This window comes from Rhincodon typus, chromosome 12 (genome assembly GCF_021869965.1).
Source record: "Rhincodon typus isolate 14 chromosome 12, sRhiTyp1.1, whole genome shotgun sequence".
In the NCBI taxonomy this organism is placed as follows: Eukaryota; Metazoa; Chordata; class Chondrichthyes; order Orectolobiformes; family Rhincodontidae; genus Rhincodon; species Rhincodon typus.
Window position 1 is genome coordinate 7,271,921 of NC_063343.1, and position 6,000 is coordinate 7,277,920.

Genomic DNA, 6,000 nt, shown 5'->3' on the forward strand with positions numbered 1-6,000 from the left:
ACTGGTTTAGTTTGGGATTACGTTTGTCATGGGCTGGTTGGTCTGAAGGGTTTGTTTTCATGCTGTATGAACTTTAGCTGTCTGCTTTCATGCACTCTGACAAGGAAAGAATTGAATTGACTGAAGTCTGGCATCCATGATGCTGGGGACCACAGGAGAGGGCTCAAGACTGACCTACCGCTCAGCATTTCTGGCAGAAAATAAACGCTTATGCCTCAGTCTTACCTTTCGCACTAATGTGATGGGCTCCGGTTTCATTGAGGAAGGGGATTTATTGATGGCAACGTGTTGTTGGGGATCAGTGCGTGGTCGGCAGGCAGGCGTGAGACAAAGGTTTGAGAAGTGGAGTAAGGGTCTAGAATGATGCATAGAACAAAAATGTAGTTGGATGTACATCTGTACTCTCCTTCCCTCACCTGGTTATGCCTTTAAAGCGCTTTGTTGAATCCAACCACAAATGCCTTCAAAGTTTGTTATTGAATGGACCTTTCAAGTGCTGGTCTTGAAAATGTGTGTCTTTACAACACTTCCTGTTGCTATGTAAAATGGCAATCCTGAATGTCAACAGATCATGAGCTGCAGACAAACATACTAAGCTTATTTTAGGTTTTTTGTGTTATTTGACACCCTGTACTCCCAGAGCTCCTCTAAATAAATATTGGGATCATTGTCCCTACAATTGTGATTATCCACCATTATCACAACTTCTCTCACCTGCTGTTCCTAACCTCCCCTTTTCCTTTACAGCAGTAAGAGTTTGGTTTATATTTTTAAGTTCGCTGGAAAATTTTATCTTCTTGGTTACCAAAAAAAAAGCACACGTGATAAAGAATGAATGTTTAACTCACAGCCGAGAATCCTTCGACGAAGGAGCAAAGAATTTGTTTATTTCCTAAGCAGTGGAAGAAGGTAGCACCATCTGGGAATGGTAATTTTTGGTGACTAATGGTATGACTGAAAGTGACAGGTGACTGTAGACTGAGAGCCCTGTGGCGAAGCCAATGAGGAATATTCAACATCAGCAACCCTATCAACTAAATTCAGCTGGTTTTCCAGCGATATCAATGGCTGTCTTTGCTCTAGGAGTGACCCTTAAACCATCCATTTTTTCCAGTTACCAACCATTACGAAAATAATCATGTTGGGTGCACTACGGTGATTTGGGTAGTGGTATATTTGTGATGACCTGTGATTGTGTGTGGTTGCCTGTATTGGTGTATGTTGATGATGGTTTGTGCTCAGATATATTCACAATGATCTGATTTGTGGCAGATTAACATTGATTTCTGCTGGGCGAAATTGGCTGATTATCTAACAATGATAACTATGCTTTCACTGTGTAGCTGCTGTGAGGATATACATTCTCCCAGCCAAAAGCAGCAATCTAAGATAGTTTTGCCCTCTCTCCTTGGCTCCAGGGTTACATGGCCAAGCGTCGCTCCCTAGCTGGATTGAAGCCAGGCCCTTGCTCTTCTGGATGACTAACTTGTGCTTTTATCTTCTGCTAAACTCCCAAATGTACAACATCACTGGAAATGAGAAAGGATTTGATATTCAGGGCTTAAATTAGAGATACTTTGTAACTTGTGTCTGCCTTTACTTTGCAGAAGCTAGAAGACTGATATTAACTCGAGAGACAGAAAAGTCAACGATTAGCTCTCAAAATCCCTGCACAAAATCAGAACCAGCATGGAGAAAAAGGTAAGTTGGCAGCTGCTACGATACTAATGTGTTCTTCTGAGAGATTGATGCAAGTGTGACATGGTGGCTCAGTGGTTAGCGCTGCTGCCTCACAGTACCAGGGATATGGGTTCAATCCCACCTTCGGGTGGATGATCTGCAGTTTGCACATTCTCCCTCTGTCTGTGTGGGATTCCTTCGGGTGCTCCAGTTTCCTCCCACAGTGCAAAGGTGTGCAGGTTAGGTGGATTTACCCATGGTAAATGTGGGGGAGTAAGTCTGGGTGTGATGTTCTTCAGAGGGTAAATGCAAACTTGATGGGCTGCAGTAGAATTAATGTCTTCTATGAGAAAGCAGTGCAGAGTTGGGAGTAGCCTTTCAACCTGTCAAAGTTTCATTCTTTCAGCTCCACACTGTACACAGAGCATCCAAATTTCTCTGTGGTACACTGTCACAGCAGATTTTTACTCCACTCCCCTTTGCTGAGGGCAGGTGTGACAGGTGGTTTCCATGCCTTGTAGTAAGTGCCTATTGGCACCAGGTTAAAACCTGCAGCATTTTGTGGCTCAGGCACTCACCCCTTCACTGTTGGTATGTCACAGGATGGCGGGCTGGCGCCCTTGTTTGTTGTTCTAAGAGGGCAAGAGGTGCTTGGTCTTTGCTAGCCAGCGGATGGAGTTTGGACGGAGGTGAACATGGAGATGGGTGAACAACAGTTCAAAGAAACTGACACTGGCTACCCAACGCCTGGTACTGGGTGAAACGTCAGTTGGGCCTCAGTCGTCGAATCCCCATAGTGCCGAAGCAGGCCATTCGGCCCATTGAGTCCACATCGCCCCTCTGAAGAGCAATCCTGTCACCTCTCTGAGAGAAAGCGATGGATCCTGGCTCCTCTGCAGCCACTAGGGCAGCTAACACAGTACTGAGGGCTGCATGGGTCAGAGATGGTTTCTTCTGGGTAAGAGATTACACTGAATGGCTATGGGCTCTCTGACGTAGCTGTTGAACATCCCGTTATAACTCTAAAAATGACAGGGTCATTCTCCTTAGGGTACTGGTCAATATCCAAATCTCAATCGACATCACTAGAAACGTTGCAGTAGTGACCATGCACGATAATCACTTCATAGGATGTGAAGTGCCCTGGGAAATCCTGGAGCATGAACAATTCCACATGAGTGGAGATCTTTGTTGACGCTGAAAATTGCAAAAAAGTCACAGCAGAATGAAGAATACTGACAATCTCGACACCAGGTGTCAGTATGTCATTGATATGGAAGTTGTCTGTGTGGTTTGAATGTTCTTCAGTGCAGGGGGAACAGAATGAGGAATAATGTAATGAAGACAGTCATGCATGACTGTTGTGTTTCAGTTTCTAGTGAAGGCATATGAGAGTCAATGAAATATGAGCTGATTCCTTTAATGCCTGGCTGCAAACTCCTAAGGTGGCCCTCCTCCTGTTATCATACCCTCCTTCCTTACATCCTTTGATTCTCAGATGACAACTGTTGTGCTTCTCTCTCAAAATACAATGTGATCGGTAGCAGAGGGCTGTGATGTGTGCCAGTCCTGTCTGGAAAATCAAGACAAAATCTCCCCGTGTTTCTTCGACGTTCTCTCTATGCGGCACTGGTGCGGCAACTGGGAACGTTCTGAGCAGAGAACATACTGACCGCATATAAATAATGCTAACCCCTGACACTGAAAGTATGTGTAGCCACATAGCAATTGTAAAGAGATCACGCAGCGCAACAAGTCAGTTGTCCACAGAAACAATAGATGGAATCTTACAGTAGTCTGATTGACAGGGGCTATGGTGACACGTGTGGCAAAGTACAGAGAGGCCCACTTTGCTATTATCTTACTCCATTTTTATGCTTTTGACAAGCAGCATGTTGAGATTCTCATCAGGCAGCAGCAAGAATTTTTTTCCCCCTTTATTCACCATTGCTGGCCAGGCAGCATTTGTTGCCCAGAGTCAACCACATTGCTGGGGACCTGGAGTCACATGTAGGCCAGACCAGGTAAAGATGGCAGGAAGGTTTTCCCCCTGCCTTGACAATTAATTCATGGTCATCATTAGATTCTTAATTCCAGATATTTTATTGAATTCAAATTCCACCATCTGCCACACCAGGATTTGAACCCAGGTCCTCAGGAAATTATCTAGGGGGGTCTGGATTAACAGTCCAATGATAATACCACTAGGCCATTGCTTCCCCTTTGATGTCAACTGATTGAGATTACTTCTTGTTATTATTTATGAGATTTATCATTATTGTCAGATGTACTGAAATACAGTGAAAAGTATTGTTTTGTGTAAGCCACCGCTCTCCAGCGCCATCTGTTTACATAGCATGTTATTACTGCAACAGCTTTGATATTTTTGGTTGAGCAATACGTCACTTCCGTTTTCTTCTCAGTGTCCAATTATTGTTTGTGTAATAGTTCACTCGGCTGTGAATTTTTTTGGCTTTCCTTCCTCTTGTTCCTCACCCTATATTCGTCCAGATGTTGGTGCTGGAGATCGGCTGGAGTTTTGCTTCCAGGCTCTTCCTCCATTATCTCTCCTGTGGCTGTGTCCGTGTTGTTGCTGGCCATGGGCTCGTTAATGCATTCCTTCCCCCCAACCACTTTCCATCTTCTCAAACTCATCAAACAATCTCGACCTCGGGAAAACCTGGCCAGCAAACGGGAATGGGAACCTGATGAAGTCCGTTCGCCAAGTGCCCGGAGCGACCTCCATGTCGCATACTGGGCACAAACGTCTCAGGGCCCCGAACCGGGGCAGGAGACACACATCCCTTCTGTCCATGTATGTTTGGCACCTTCCAACCGGTCAGGACCACTTTTCTGATGCAGTGCGCTCTCGGCGCATTGCAGAGTGCCTCAGTAACTAGCATTGAAAGGCTGCAGCAGGGACACCCAGGCTCTCAGATTGTACTGTGTTACATCTCAGGGCTGCTCTCTTGATATTATAACACTCGAGAGGGGGTGAGTGACGACCGCAGTTGTGTGTGACACTGCTGGGCCTGGTTCTCCTTGGCAACCACCGCCCTGTCCATGGAGACAGAAAGACAGTCACGTGGCTCTCTGCACTGCTGCTGTTTCTGGGCCCTGAGGGCCATTCCCTCTCACATTCCTGCCTGCAGCTCCTGTCCCACCCTGTGCAGGTGGATGGAGTCCCCGACTCCTGACTCCAAAGGATCGTCTCCTGCCTGGGCCTGAGCAGGCGCCTGGTCTCTGCCCGTCCTCCAAGTGCCAGTGACCTGGGCCGTGTCTTCCTCAACCAGCTGCGGAGCTGTCACAGTGAGGTGCTCACCAGATTAAGATCCCACACTGTGTAAACCTAACATCAACCTCTGAGGTGTCTGAACTGGTGGAGTGCCCAGGAAGCGGCTTTGATGATGCTTCCTCTGAGGCCTTATGACTGTCATCCTCAGCAATGGAGAATGCGAATCCTGGTGTAGGCAGACATTTCTCCACAGAGGCTGAGGCAGGCTTGTGGGATTTGCAAGACAATATCGAGAGAAGGCTTCATGGCCAGTGATTGGATATGGCGCGCAATAACCGGGACTAACAGCGAGGTGAGGCATGTGAGGTTTGCAGTAGAATGAAAACTGGCACTTACTTAGATTTTTCGTATTTGCCTGTGAAATGTGAGTGCTGTTTGTGGGGCCAACATTTATTGCTCATCCCTTGAGAAGGTGATGGTGAGCTGCTTTCTTGGGGTTGCGTGAAGTTGGTGGGTCATGGATTTTTCTGCACTTCTTCTGCAGGAGAGGGCCTGGTCTTCTCCAGCGAGGGCCAGGATTCCCTCCCCACAGAGAATAAGGAATTGGATGTCGGGCATTCCACTCGTACATGCTCACTGTGCCCTAGCGTGGGTTGTCTCCTCCTGTGTGGGAAGGGAGCAATAAGTGAGATTACAATGGGTGACATGGCTGTTAGTGCTAGTGCATATGGGGGAAGGTGTGCTGTAGGACACAGTAGGGTTAGGATTAGGGTTAGGGTTATGGTTAGGGTTAGGGCTAAGGTTAAGGTTAGTTGACAGTGCAGGCAGCATGCAGAGTTACTGATATGGGAGGCTGGGTATGGATAACGAATGTGCAAGATGTTGCTGGTAGTAATGAGTGTGTTAGAGCATGAACATTGGGTGGCAGTGTGGGCGGTATCAGAGATTAAGTGTGCAGCAGCAGAGAGAACACCTGACAGAGGAGAAAAGATCATTGTTACAGAGATGGTAGGAACTGCCGATGCTGGAGAATCGGAAATAACACGGTGTAGAACTGGATGAACACAGCAGGCCAAGCAGCATCA

General features: G+C 46.8%; 1 long non-coding RNA gene across 1 annotated transcript in view; it reads left to right on the forward strand.

Moving 5' to 3' along the window:
- Positions 1-6,000, forward strand: part of LOC125484573 — a 56,755-nt gene that overhangs the window by 26,141 nt on the left and 24,614 nt on the right. Inside the window, exon 2 of the long non-coding RNA XR_007263410.1 lies at positions 1,608-1,701. This is a non-coding gene — a long non-coding RNA (uncharacterized LOC125484573). The remainder of the gene's footprint in view (positions 1-1,607; positions 1,702-6,000) is intronic.